This window comes from Chinchilla lanigera, unplaced genomic scaffold (assembly GCF_000276665.1).
Source record: "Chinchilla lanigera isolate Chin_1 unplaced genomic scaffold, ChiLan1.0 scaffold00003, whole genome shotgun sequence".
NCBI lineage: Eukaryota > Metazoa > Chordata > Mammalia > Rodentia > Chinchillidae > Chinchilla > Chinchilla lanigera.
In genome coordinates this window covers 32488377-32502848 of record NW_004955404.1, presented here as the reverse complement: position 1 = coordinate 32502848, position 14472 = coordinate 32488377, and positions in this window count along the sequence as shown.

Here is a 14472-nt window from a genome sequence, read left to right as displayed (position 1 = left end):
TTGCATTATGGTCTGATAGCATACATGGGTTAATTTCAATTCCTTTGCACTTACTTAAACATGTTCTATGTACTAGTATATGGTCTATTTTAGAGAATGTCCCAAGTGCAGCTGAGAAGAATGTGTATTCTGATGCTGTTGGATGGAACACTCTGTAAAGGTCTTCTACGTCCATATGTTTGCACATGTAGTTAAGTTCTGTTATTTCTTTCTCAATTTTTTTTCTTTTTTGTTGTTGTTCTTCTGGTACCAGGAATCGAGCTCATGACCTTATGCTTACCAGGCAGGTGCTTTGCCACTGAGCTAAATCCCTAGCCCCCCTTTTCCCAATTTTTTGTCTACTTGATCTATCTCTTTGTGACAATAGTGTGTTAAAGTTCCCTGTTATGATTGTGTTGCTACTTATTTCATTTTTCATGTCTGTTACAATTTGTCTTATATAGGTGGGTGCTCCTATATTTGGTGCATAGATGTTTATGATTGTTATCTCTTCTTCTTGAAGCTTCCCCTTCACAAGTATGTAGTGACCTTCTTTATCTCTTTTGATTGTTCTTGGTTTGAAGTTCACGTTTTCTGCAGACAGAATAGCTACACCTGCTTTTTTCTAGGTTCCTCTCGCATGGAGTATTGTTTTCCACCCTTTAATTGTCAGTCTTTGAATTTCCTTTGGAGTTAAATGTGTTTCTTGTACACAGCATATAGTTGGGTTTTGTTTCCTAATCCACTCTGCAAGTCTGCTTCCTTTGCTTGGTGCATTGAGACCATTTACATTGATGGTTATAACTGATATGTACTGGCTTATTTTGTCATGGCATTTTCCTGCTGTTGGATCCTCCTTTTTCCCTCTATTTAATTGCTTGCTCTGCTTGGTGGTTCCTTTCTGTTGTTGTTCCTGAAGTTGTGGTCTGTTTTATCTCTTTCTAATATATCTTTTAGTACTCTTTGTAGGATTGGTTTGGCACACAGGAATTTCTTCAGTTGTTCTTTATCATGAAAATATTTTATTTCTCCATTGAATTTGAAGGATAGCTTTGCAGGGCACATCAATCTAGGTTGGAAGTTGTTTGCTTTCAGTACCTTGAATACTTCACTCCAAACTCTTCTTGCCTTGATGGTTTATGTTGAGAAGTCTGCCGTGATTCTGATAGGCTTTCCTTTATAGGTGATCTGTTTCTTTTCTCTAACAGCTTTTAGTATTCTAAGCTTTTGTTGAGTTTCCAGGATCTTGATCACTATATGTCTGGGTGTAGATTTATTTTGTTTATGATTAACTGGAGTTCTATATGCTTCCCTTATCCAGATGTCCAATTCTTTTACCATGCCTGGGAAAATTTCTACTATTATTTCTGCAAATAGTCTTTTTATGTCATTTGTGTTGACACCTGCTGTTTCATGAATACCTATTAATCTGACATTGTTTCTCTTTGCCTCATCTTGGAGTTGTTGAATTGTTATTTCCTGGTTCCTTGTTGTTTTTAAGAGATCCCTCCTTTCACATTCATTGGTGGCTATGCTGTCTTCAAGGTCAGAAAGTCTATCTTCAGCTTCATTCAGGTGGTTTTTCAAGCTTTCAATGGAATTTTTAAGTTCCTGGATATCTGTTTTCATTTGTTTCATACCTTCTAGTTCTTTTCTATATTGTTCCCTGAAGGTTTCACTGAGTTGCCTATGCTTTTCTGTTTTCTTGACTATGTCATCTTTGGATATGTTGAACATTTCTTTCATTATTGTTGTCATTTCTTTTCTCACCTGAGATATTCTTTCTGATCTGATGTCTTCTATGGCCTGATGGAGTTGTTTCTTTACTTCAGTTGCTATCATTTGAGAAATTTCAGGTTTATGACTTCCAGGCTCTTGTATGTTGATGTCTCCTGGACTTGTTTTGGGTGGTGTGGAGGACTGGGACTGCATTTTGCTCCTTCATTTTGTCATTTTTGAAGAACCAGAGACTCCCTAGAGTGTAGTCTCACTGTTCTGATTGTGTGTGAGTGGCAGGGCGGGAGTCTGAAGATCCCCAGTGCTCAGTGTAGCTCCTGTGGGGGTGAGTGGTGGCAAGGTGAGGTCCCAGATACTCTTGACCTTTCTTGCATTCAGTTGGCTCCCAGAAGTGTATGGGAAGGGTGGGGGAGGCTTGCTGGCATTCCTGAGACAGTCTGGGGTTTGGCCCAGCTTCCACAGAGTAGGGGGGATGCAGGTCGAGTTCACCAAGGCTTCAGATATTGCCCAGGAAAGAGCCTGCTTCCCACACTGGAAGGGGAGGGGTGAGAGTGAGCTCCCCAAGGCCGCTGACTATGTTCTAGTTTCAGCTGAGCTACCAAGGGGGTGTGAGTTGTTCTGGCAGTGACCACCGAGGCCCCAGAAGTTGTCCTGGGATCCATGTGCCTCACACCCTAGTGGGTAAGGCACCAGAGTGGTTCACCTGGTTCCTAAATGTGTCTGATGTTCGGCCCAGGCCTGGAAGACACACTATGGGTGTTGGGGGGAGCCTCCTAGGCCCCAGAGGTTGCCCAAGGTTTTGCCTGTCTTGCACGCTGGTCAGGGATGCAAAGCTGCAATTCACCAGGCTTCCTGAAGATGTCTAGGTTCAGCCCAGCCTGGGCTCACACACTGTGGCTGTGGCAGGTAGCCACTGAAGCCCCAAGGATTGCCCGAGGCTTTGCCTGCCTTGCTCTTTGGTCAGGGAGGCAGAGCCCAGACTCACTGGGCTTCCTGAAGATGTCCAGAGTTTCACCCAGCCTAGGGCGACACACTATGGGTGTGGTGGATAGCCTCCAAGGCCCCAGAGCATGCCCAAGGTTTGGCCTGCCTTGCATGCTGGTCAGGGAGGCAGTGCCCATACTCACCAGGCTTCCCGAAGATGTCCAGGTTTCAGCCCAGCACGGGCTGACACACTATGGGTGTGGCTGCTCTACCAATTTTTCTAAGTCACACAAAAGTACAAAACCAGAAAATAACCAATAGGAAAACACACACACAGGAGCACATGAACACACACATACCTGCACATTTCTGAAGAATGAAGACAAACATCTCAGCAACTATATAATTCCTCTTAGCTTTAAAGAGAGTGAAACTGGGGGCTGGGGATTTATCTCAGCGGCACAGCGCGTGCCAGGCAAGTGCAAGGTCGTGAGTTCGATTCCCGGTACCGGGGTAAAAAAAAACAAAGAAAAAGCAAACAAAAAGAAAGAGAGTGAAACTTTGGCCTCTATAATCTTTGTACTTTAGGACTTTGCTTGGGGGTTTTGTGGACACCTTTTAATCTGAGCAAGTATCCATGCAGGACATTTATTCTGCACTGATTCCTGTGCCTTACTGACTGTTCAAACTAGTGTATTCATCTTCACATAGTCATCTATTTAATGAATTTCTAGTAAAATCAGACTTTTCTATACTAACAATCAGTTATGTATTGATTATTAAAATAATTGTCTTCTGTGCAGTGCAGTCAACAGTAACTTGGTGATCAAAACTGCTAAAAGAGTCAGTGAATGACTTATCAATTGGAAGGGATTTTGGAGAAATAGATTTGGCTGGACTTAGAACCCCTGTCTCAACTCTGCCTCTTATGAGTGCTTCAGGCAAATTATTTAACATGTCTGGGCTTTGGTTTCATCTGTAAATGACCTAAGCTACTCCTGGAGTCCTTTCGAAAATTAAATTAGACTTGCTCTTGCCAAATTCTCTCCTCCCATTCTTTCTGGAACCAACTTCAAACAACCTGGTTAATGTGTCTATGAGGAGGTGTCAGGGTTAGATTTAGCAAGAATTGGCTTTAAAGAGTGGCATGGCTGGATGTCTTTTTTTAAATCTCCCTCTTATATTTGCTATTTCTTTGTAGCTAATGCACGGTTACAGTAAACTGTGTCATGTTTACAAGCCTAAACTTTTGTTTTTATATCTTAAAAATACTCCTTTATGGGAGCAGGTCCCTCTAGAGTATATAATCTCTACATGAGAAAACAATATATTACAATTATAATAATTAGTTACAGCATGTACAGATATTTTAAGGAGGTTAAGTATTCAGGTTGAAAAAGATAACAATTTGCTGTGTCAGGGGAAAATATCTCTTCCTCAGTTCTTTCAGAAACTTGTGTTATAAAGGCCATAATTTGTTCAGGATAACACTTTGCATATAGAGAAAAAAATTTTGCTTATATTGCTTGTAACAAGCCAATTGAGACTTATAAAAGGAAGAGACTAATATTTTGGCAAATCACAATTAGGTGCAATTTAGGAAATTAAGAATTTGAAAATTAAAAGCCATGAATATTCAAAAAGAGAATTTCTTACAGTTATGTAAAAAGTTTATTGTAGGGAAAAATAATCTTGCATTTGTCAATTAAGAAAATTATGATATTTCTATAATGACTTTGTGCAACTACCATTTAGGAGCAGTTTATTAAGCTTAGGAGAGCAACACTGCAAAACAACATCCTCTGATTACTCATCACGACTGCCTTGTAAGGGAACCTGTGGAAACATACTAACTCTATTTAATAACTGAGCAAATGCATGCATTTTAAAGGAGACTCACGCTTGCATTCCAGATGTGATACAGTGGTTGCAATTCCAGTGTGGTGCAATGGTCCAGATAATCAGAGAATACATGATTTCCAGGAACTCTGATAATCAGTTTTACTGTTTCTGCAGAAGACTTGTTTCCTCTGGTGCATTCTTCCATCTATCCTGGGCTCCTGGCTGGTGACTGTGTTTCATTGCTTCCTTGCAGCCATGTGTGACCATGGGGCTGCCTTTGAGTTAATGGGATGTGAGCAGATGTCATTGCTCTGGTCTTTGCCTCTTTCTTCTTTTTAGTTTCCTGGAAAATAGCTATGTCTCGGCCTTAGCAAGGGTACTATGGTACTTTGGAAAACAGAAAGAGCCTGGGTATGAGAAATAAGCTTCTGTTGTACTTTACATACTGTACTATTGGTGTTATTGTAATTAACACAATTGTTAAAGATATTTCTTTGTGACTAATTATTGAAAGTTCCAAACACTTGATAGAAACCTGACAGCAAGTATCTCTAAAACACATGAAACAACAAATCATAAAAATAACTAATGTTTTCCTTTGTGGTTTGTTTTTTGGCAGTTAATTTTATCAGGAATTTTGAAAACAAACACCTGAGTAGTTTCTGTGGCTGTAAAGAGAAAGAGATTTTTTTAAAACATTATTTTAGAGTAATTTTTTTGTTTATCTCAAAAGACATACATTCTGGTGCAGTTGGAGGCAATCAACAAGTAACTTTAAAAATACACAATTCATTTCTGATTTGGGGAACCACAGGATGAACGACTCCCTTTGAGTCATGTTACTGTATTTGGGTGGAGGCAGATTTAGGAGAAGAAATGAAATGTGAAGACAGAATAGGATGCCATGTTCCCAGTTATGTTGCGTCCTATTAGACTGTCTCAGTGGACTGTAAGGGAGAGTCTCCTGCTGGCTTTGAAAAGGGAAATGACAATGGCATAAACTGTGGAGAGGTGCAAGCACAGCGAACGTCAGTGAGGACAGCTAGTAAGAAGTGGGGACCTCAGTTACTTAACTACATGACAATGAATTCTGAGCAGAACAAGGATGAATACAAACACTTTAACTCTTCGACAATCAAACTTCCAAATGAAGTCACGTCAGCTCGCCACCTTGATTTCAGCCGTGCAAGAAAATGAGCCAAGTTATGAGTGGCTTTATGTTGCCAAGACTGTGGTAAATTCATACACAGCAGTAGAAAACTAGTATACTGACAACAGGGTACATTTTATGAAAAAAACAAAACAGGACAACAAAACCAAAGCTTCACTAATCCAAATTCTGCCTAATTCACTCAGTTTTGGATCATATGTGGATGAAATTCCTGCTCACGCCCCCTTATTTTCCTAATACCTCAGCATAAGAACAATAAACTCATTCACTAAAATAATTGAATTATATAGCAACAGTCATAAAAAAACAGCTTATCTCATGTTATGTCTCCATCTGGATAGCCACTTTTTTTTATTTTAAAAAATAAAAGAAGGAAAACATATTAACAGACAGACATCCATTTACAAAATAGAATAAGAACAATACACACAAAACGGAGTTACAGACAAAGTTGTCAGAAATCAACCATGGTTGTTGCATTACTTGTTGAAATCTTCAAAGTGGTTTCTCAGGAAAACAAATAGAGACATACAAGATTGATCAAACAAGTAATCATTAACTGTTCCTTTCTGTAGAGCAATAGAAGATAGTAGTACAACTATGTTAGTCATCCTGTATAAACATACTTACATAATTTCTCCTTCTCTCCCTTCTCTTTTCCCACACCCCAGTTGCCCTTTACTTTTGAGCATTTTCCATTCATTTCACAATGTCTATTGTACCTCCTAGCTTTTATTCACTCTTTCAGGTCTTACACTAGTGACACAATATAATGCTTATACATGCAAGTCTGATTTATTTCACTTATGAGTATGGTCTCTAGTTGTGACCTTTTACCTATAAGAGCCTCGAGTTTCTCTTTCTTTATAGCTGGGTAATATTCCATTATATAAAAGTACCACAATTTTTTAATCCAATCCTCAGTGGATAGACATTTGGGTTGCTTACATAATTTAGCAATTATAAATTGTGCTGCTTTGAACACGGGTGCACATATATCATTGTGATATGATGTTTTCAGATCTTCTGGGAAAATACCCAGAAGAGGAATAGCTGGGTTGAATGAGACCTCTAGACCTAGTTTGCTGAGGAATCTCCAAACTGATTTCCACAGTGGTGGATAGCCACTTTTAATAGACAAAATTTCCTTCTAATATGCTCCTCTTTTAAAAAAAAGTAGTCATCTGTACAACAAAATTATTTTGACCTATTTTTGTTTGCTTTAAAGAATTAGCTATTGCTATTTACAGTAGCTAATTATAATAACAAAGAAAGAGAGGAAAATAAACATTTGTAGTCTGAGAAAATTCTGTCCTAACAATTTTTAGAAGTTGTCTGTATTTTTGCACTTAGAAATTATGTAAAAAGAGACATTTATCTTCAGTAACAGTAGCCATAAAATATTTATAATTAGATACAATTAAACTTTGAAAATATCTTGCTAAATTAACAACCTGTTGCTTGGAGGTTTAGAACATTATTAATTTATTAACATTAAGAACAAATTTCTATCCCTTGATAATTTCAAAACCCACTATTCTCTAAGGGCATGTTTGCATAACAGCAAAGTTTTGTTTTAGTAAAAATGCAGATGGAAATGTACATGAGTGCAGTTTTTTAAACAAGAAAGCTATTTAACATATATGGAGGGTTCTATTCCTTCATCCTCAAATTCAATATCTACCATCAACAATTTGGATTTAACAGGCCCCCAATGGCTGTAGAATAGGGACAGAGGAAAATGAGATGCTTGTGTTTCTGAGTTTTTATTAAGTCTCCCTGCAGATTCTGATCTACTCTCAACTTCGAGTTCTATTGGTTTATTTAACCTTAGCTCAGTAGGTCTGCTGTGAAAACCAAAGGTTTCTGGTGATTCTGTAATCACAAGAACCTGTTATTTGTCACCATCTTTTAAATGAAATTTGCTGCTTCAAGTTCCAAAAATTTTCAATAATTGATGTAAATTATGTCCCTGATTAGCAGATCATCTCTTCCACCACACACTTCAAGTTCCTAGAAAATAGGGGAAGTAAGAGAATCGAAGGAAAAACTAAATGCCTGTGGATGAGCTTTGGTGGTTGGGTGCATGGCTGTAGGAAAAATAACATTTATATGGGGTAACGGAAATACCCTCAGCTAGTTGTCTAATGTGATCAGTCTTTAAGTCTCAGTTCAGTTATCACCTCATCTAAGAGCCATCCTTTCTTCCTCAGGAAAATCAGGCTGCTCTCATAGCACGCTGCTCCACAGCACTCTGCAAGAACATCTCCAATGCCATCATGACGTTTCAGAGCCGTCTTGCTCGACTACTATGCCGAGTCCTTGGATATAGCGGTTTTGCCTTATCTGCTGTGGTTCCTAAGTTGTAAGCGCAGCTTGTGGTATAGAACAGGCTCTCAGCACAGGGCAGAAACTTGAACTGGGAAGTGCTGAAAAGAGTACAAGTTGGAAAGCATGTGCATAAGAAAGCAGAAAAGCAGATGAGATTAATATTATAAACCTTGATAATTTGGGTTTTTTCTTAAAAATTCACTTAGCGTTTGTTTCTTGTGGCTCTTTTTAACGCTGTGATTCCTCCTATTTACTTCTTATCCTATCAAACTGATAGTGAGATTTTAGCATTGATTTTGTGGCATCCATTTGCTGCTTGCCTTATGATGATGCGGTTAGTAATGTCAACAGAATTGCTTAATGTGTAGGTACCATGATAATTCTCGTCTGGAGTCATTTACTTAGTAGTAAAAGCAGATGTATGCAGTCATTCTAACAGAGACATGGATATGAAGTATGATCAAAAACTAATGTGAGTGTATAAATTTATTTTTTTTTATTTTTTATTTTTTTTGGTTTTTCTCTGGTACCGGGAACCGAACTCACGACCTTGCGCTTGCCAGGCAGGCGCTTTGCCACTGAGCTAGATCCCCAGCCCCTGTGAGTGTATAAATTTAAAAAATTATTTCAGTGAAGGACACATTGTCATTAATCTCCCTCAAAATATTTCCCTCTCTTTGAACACACTTATCTCATCATTCTTGTAACTTTCTGAAGCAGTTTTGAGTCCTCTTTCATGAGTATATTTATAAATGTGATTCAGAATTTGGTGAATGCTGCTGCTGAATGCCATCCAGTGGAGATGATGGCTCGCAAAATATGACGGCAGGTCCTCATCCACCTTATTTATTGGACTAGACACCATGCAATTTCTAGCTCTTCCCTACAGTCACAATCACCATGAAAGGTAAATTTTGAATTGATTCAGGACATCAAGGCTGCCACAACAGGTCAACTGAAGACTCTCATGGAGGAAGACTTCCAGAACTTCTTCAGAAAGTAAGGGATAAGTGTGTTCGAAGCAAGGGGGGATATTTTGAGGGAGATTAATGGTAATAGACTTTTCTCGAGTATTTCTTTCACATGCATTCCTTTTTATATTTTAAAGATAAAAGAACAAAAACATATTAACAAACAAACAGACATAAACAAAGCAACACCAGAACAATAGAAGCAATACAGAATCTCAGACAAGGTGATAGGAAAGTAACAATGATTGTTGTATTACATATTGTTATCTTCAGTTGGTTACTCACGTAAACAAATATAGGCATGTAAGATTGATCAAACATTAAACATTAACTGTTCCTTTCCATAAAGCAATAGAAATCAGTAGTAAAATTATCTTAGCTATCTTGTGTATAGCAATATGACTTCAACCAATGCATTTTAAAAATTTAAACATTCACTAAATTTTGATCATACCTTATATATTTTAGACAAGGTTTTAGGTAGTCTCACCTAGATTCTAGGTGATTTCCATCTTTGAAGTCTAGTGGGTTTGCAGTGGATTTGAGAGGGATTTGAAGCAGAGCAAGCCAACTTGCCAAAGGGAGAAACATAGAGATACATATGAGTCCTTTTAAAAATAGCTGTCAAGAGTTAGTTGGCTTTCAGTTCATAGTGGGTAGCCGAGATTTAGGTAGAATTCTCAGTCCTACAAAGAAAATGAGTTACAAAATAGGGTAACAAGGTAAATGACAGGGAAAGACATGAGATACAAATTTAGTCCTTAGGACAGGAACAAGAAAGACATCAATAGAGATTATAGAAATTGAGATATCATTCCAGAAAATATCTAATTTTTATATTAATAAATTAGGCTAGTGATCTATTAAGTGACCTGTACCAAGAACTAACCCAAACTAAAGTAAGTAAAAGGTATGTATGTATGTATATTTGTATGTATTGAGATAGGGTTTGACCATCTGGTTCAGACTGGCCTTGAACTCTCTTTGTAGTCCAGGCTGGCCTTAAACTCACGTCAATCCTTCTGCCTCAGCCTCCTGAGTGCTGGGATTGCAGGTGTGAGCCACCATTCCTGGCAACACAATTTTTTTAGAATGAAGAAGAAAGATAAGTATTAGGGATTTAAGTTGAATAATATTTTTCAATACTAGTATTTTTCAATAATATTCAACAAGTCGACAATGAATGAACATCACTGGTAGCTCCATACAACAGTGCCTCAGATCTCATGCACGAAGGCTTCGCCCACGTACAAAGGAACTATATCTGCCTGCCTCTAGCTTTCTCTAGCTTCTGAGTTCTAGTTTCTTGATGAGGAGCAGTGCACCGAGGCACTTGTCTGGGTAATGTTGCCATGTGGCCCTCTCCTTACTTGTAAGGGTGGTTTGTCAAAACCAGTTGAATAGTTAGAGGTGAAGGAGGGTGGGGAGCGAAGGGGGTAAAATAGAATCCTGCAACTTTTGTTAACCAATGCGTTTTGAGTATGGAGCTTCTGACATGTTTCCTGGCTTGACTGATCCCATAGCAGAAATGGAGCAGGACCCACTTAACACCATGAGGAAGGAAAGGAGCTGGAGGAAGCACAGAACAAGGTCAGTTTTTCTTTCACTTTTTCTATAATATCTTCACGGATCTCCCAAGAAGGAGTGATGGCTTCTTAACTTTGTTTGCATCCTTTACCTACTTCCCTTATTCTACTATGATGCAGCAGTGCCTGGTCTTCAGTACGATAAAGTAAGTGAAATGGGGACCTGGTTGGAACTTACCAATGTGGGACCAGAGGGGTTTTAGGGAAAATGATTTAACTTCAAATTTAATCCCAGGGCTCCACAAACACTGAATGAATATTTTCATGGCTTCCAAGATGTAGATCCAAGATGCAGTTGCTTAGCCAAGACTCACCCACTGGTGGACCAAGCCAGCTGTCACTTTAGCTGTTATGATTGTCCTAGGAATGCGAAAAAGCCTGAGCAGGCTTTGTGAGCCTGCTAGTGGAGAGACACATCCTTGTGCAGCCAAGATAGGCTGAGGCAGGAGAAAGAAGTGGGAATGGTGTGTTGCATCATTTCTGAAGGTACTCCCAGAAGCTTGGTTCTTACATTGCTAGGTTATGAGCCCTTTGAAGGAGCTAATGTCACACTTATGTAACATTATTAGCAAGTAGCACAAAGTTGTCTGTGTATGTGTTTTCAATGACATTGAATGAATGAATGATATGATATTAAAATCACAAAGCTACTTAAAATAAGAATATCTGTAAAAACTTCCTTAAAATTAAAATTTAAGTTCAGATTTATTGCAAAAACAACTATTATGCCATTTCAAAAATTAGAAAATCTTAATATTAAACTGAAACATAGTCAACATAATTTTCAATCAGACAATGGAATGATCTATCATAGGACTATGAGAATTAAATGAATTAATACATAGCATGTATTTAAAATCACTAGGTACACAGAAGATCCCGGTGTTGAGTATTATTATTATTAGTAGTAGTATTAGCAGTAGTAGGAGTAGTACCAATAGCGGCAGTAGTAATGGTGCTGCACTGTTCTCTCTCTCTCCCCCTTTTTCTCTCTCTCCTCAGATAGAAAGAATAGTTTTTACAACATTAACCATGTAATATATATCTATGAACACAAAGAAACACAATACAAATCTATTGGATAGAAGAATCAATTATACTCCATTTGAATATATATTCTATCTGCAAAAACCACAAAATGATCATGCTTCTTCTGGAATGTTCTTGTCATGGCCATTGCAGGGAGGGGCACAGAAGGGAACAGACTCACGGTCTGATGATGAAGAAGATGGGTTTGACGTGAGGGTGTGACAGCACTAGGCTTCAGTCCCACTTGCTCATTATGTTTATGTAGACAGGCTTTAAAAAAAATCTTCTAGTACTCTGCTTCTTTCTCTGTAAAATGGAAGTAACTACTTTTCAGGGTTGTATTGAGGACTGAAAAAAAATTGTGTAAATGCATAGCTTTAAACTTCCACATTACATCACCATTCATAACTTGCCAATCATAGTAATGATTATAATTACAGAGGGAGCCATAGCTATACCTTACCAGAAGTACAGAAATTTAACAATCTTAACAAACAATGCACATTTTCTTGCCTACTGTATTTTGTGGGTGTAGGGACATTGATGATAAGAGTAAGTCAGTAAGTCTTTCTTCCTTCATCTGGAAATGCATGCTACTTTGCTTGGGTCTACTCCTGAATTCTTGCCTGGTATTATTAGGGAGAATTTCACTTGTATCCAGCCCATCTGCAAGGCTCTTTCCTTATATGTAAAATCAATCCAATAATCCAGGTGCTCTCAAAGGCTTGTTGTGAAAGGAAGAAGGGTTAATGCATGGGTAAGTGCTTTGTAAGCTGTCAAATACTGCACAATTGTAAGGGAATACATGATTAATAAACTGACAATGATTTATTGATTAAAACCAGAGTAAATGAGTAATTTCATCCCTACCTAAGACATTTAGCAAGTTATGTCCGTGTAGCATTTTCATAATTGCAAGTTCTTGAATTTGTAAAACATTTAAAACGTGCTTAATCTGGGAAAGTGATCTCAAAGATACCTTCTGCTCCCGTACCTTTAGTCTTACCTTTGATTTTTTGGCTATTCATCATTTGAAGTTTCTGCTTATTTCATGTTAAAATTAAGGAAAGATAACTAATTTGTCATTTAGCTGCATCACCTAGTTAGTGGTTGTGAGAGAATATTTACTATTCAGATGGCTGAGACGTACCAAAACTGCATTTTGGTCCTTTTGGTCCTTTATTAAGGAGACTTAATGCTCAAGATCAGCAAAGAATATTGTGGCAGCTGCTTACCTGAAGTCATTGCAAGATATTGGATTGTCATAGATTGAGAACCTTAACAGAGAGGAATCAGATGCAACTGAATAATTCTGTTATCCACAGATTTTTAAAACTGTCATGGAGCCAATAAAATTTGTAATTTTCCCCTCCATCTAAACCCAATACTGACGCAATGACAAAAACCTTTGCTAAAAGAAAATGAGCATTATGACAATGTTGATTTAGTGAACATCAGAGTAACTGTTGGTGAATTTTTAAGGCTCACTTATATTTTATATCCTCTGTCCTAACTTAGAGTCCACTTTGTTCTGTGTTCAGTGTGAGTTGATACGTGCTATATGACTTCCTTGGCTCACTTTTAGCTTTCTTAAAGCATTATTTTAGTGCAAGATGGTCACATACTACTAAAGAAAGATATCCTGAAATATCCCTGAAAATGTCTGCATCTGCTTTTCTAGATATGAAAATTAAAGCATCAAGTTATATGGTAAGCAAAATTTTTTCCTCATATAAACAATTTCAAGCATTCACAAGAGGCAAAAGTAGAAAATAAATCTCAGCATATTGCCATTATACAAATTCCAAATTATAAAATTTTTGCCATTTGGACTTCCTTTGTCTGCCTTCTTCCTTTTTTTCCCTTTTTCTTCTTCCTTTTTTTACTTTGATGAACAATTTTAAAGCAAATCCCAAGCCTCATGCCACTTTGCCCTTACATACTAAAATACCCATCACTATAAAATGTGAACTTTTCCCAGTGTTACTGCAATGCTGTTACCACATATAGTGAAGGGAAACAATATTTTTCTTGATATCATTTAGTAACCTGTTCATAAAAATTACCCACATTTTCTCAAAAATATCTTTTTTTGTTTGACTTCCTTGCATTGGATACAGACAGTGCTTACATTTCTTCGTTTTAGTTCTTCACTCATCTTAAGTCTTTCCCTCCTGTTTTTCCCACACTGCTTATTACTGAACCTGAGTTTTTGTCTTTTGCACATTTTGTATTTGTTTTCTTCCTTGTGGTGTCATTAAATTTGTTCTTCTATCTCCAATAATTGCTATAATGGAATCCAGCTCTACGAAATAGAGCAAACTGAGGCATAGTTTTTTGTGGGGGTGGAAAGCTGGGAAACACAACAGAAGATGCTGTCAAACTGGGTTGCATCATATCAGGAGAAGGCAGATTTCTGATTTTCTTCTTTTAATAAAACAGCCAGAACTGTCCACTGGAAAGTTCCAGTCTAATTTTTATCTAATTGTTTCCTCAATTGCTGATTACTGCTTCACTCAATTATATCATTAAACATTGCATAATGATGGTTTCTAATTGTAGCATCCTGATAGTTAAGTGTCACCTGAAAGTCATCTGAAAACATAGGCTTTTTGCTCCACTTGGGGCTGCTTATATGGGAAGGTTATGTCTTTCTCTTCTAATTGCCAGTTTCCAGAGTAACTAGTGATCTAGTTATATCTAACAGTGAAAAACGGGGTTTTTAGCTCTCTGTTTCCTTTTTCATTATTTCGTTAATTCAAAGGTTGCGATTTATTGACTTGTATCAAACAAATGTCATAATTGTAGATTTACACACAAAAATTGCAAAGATATTACAGAGATGTTGCATATACTGTACAGCTAGTTCATCCTATAATTAACTCTCTCTCTCTCTCTCTCT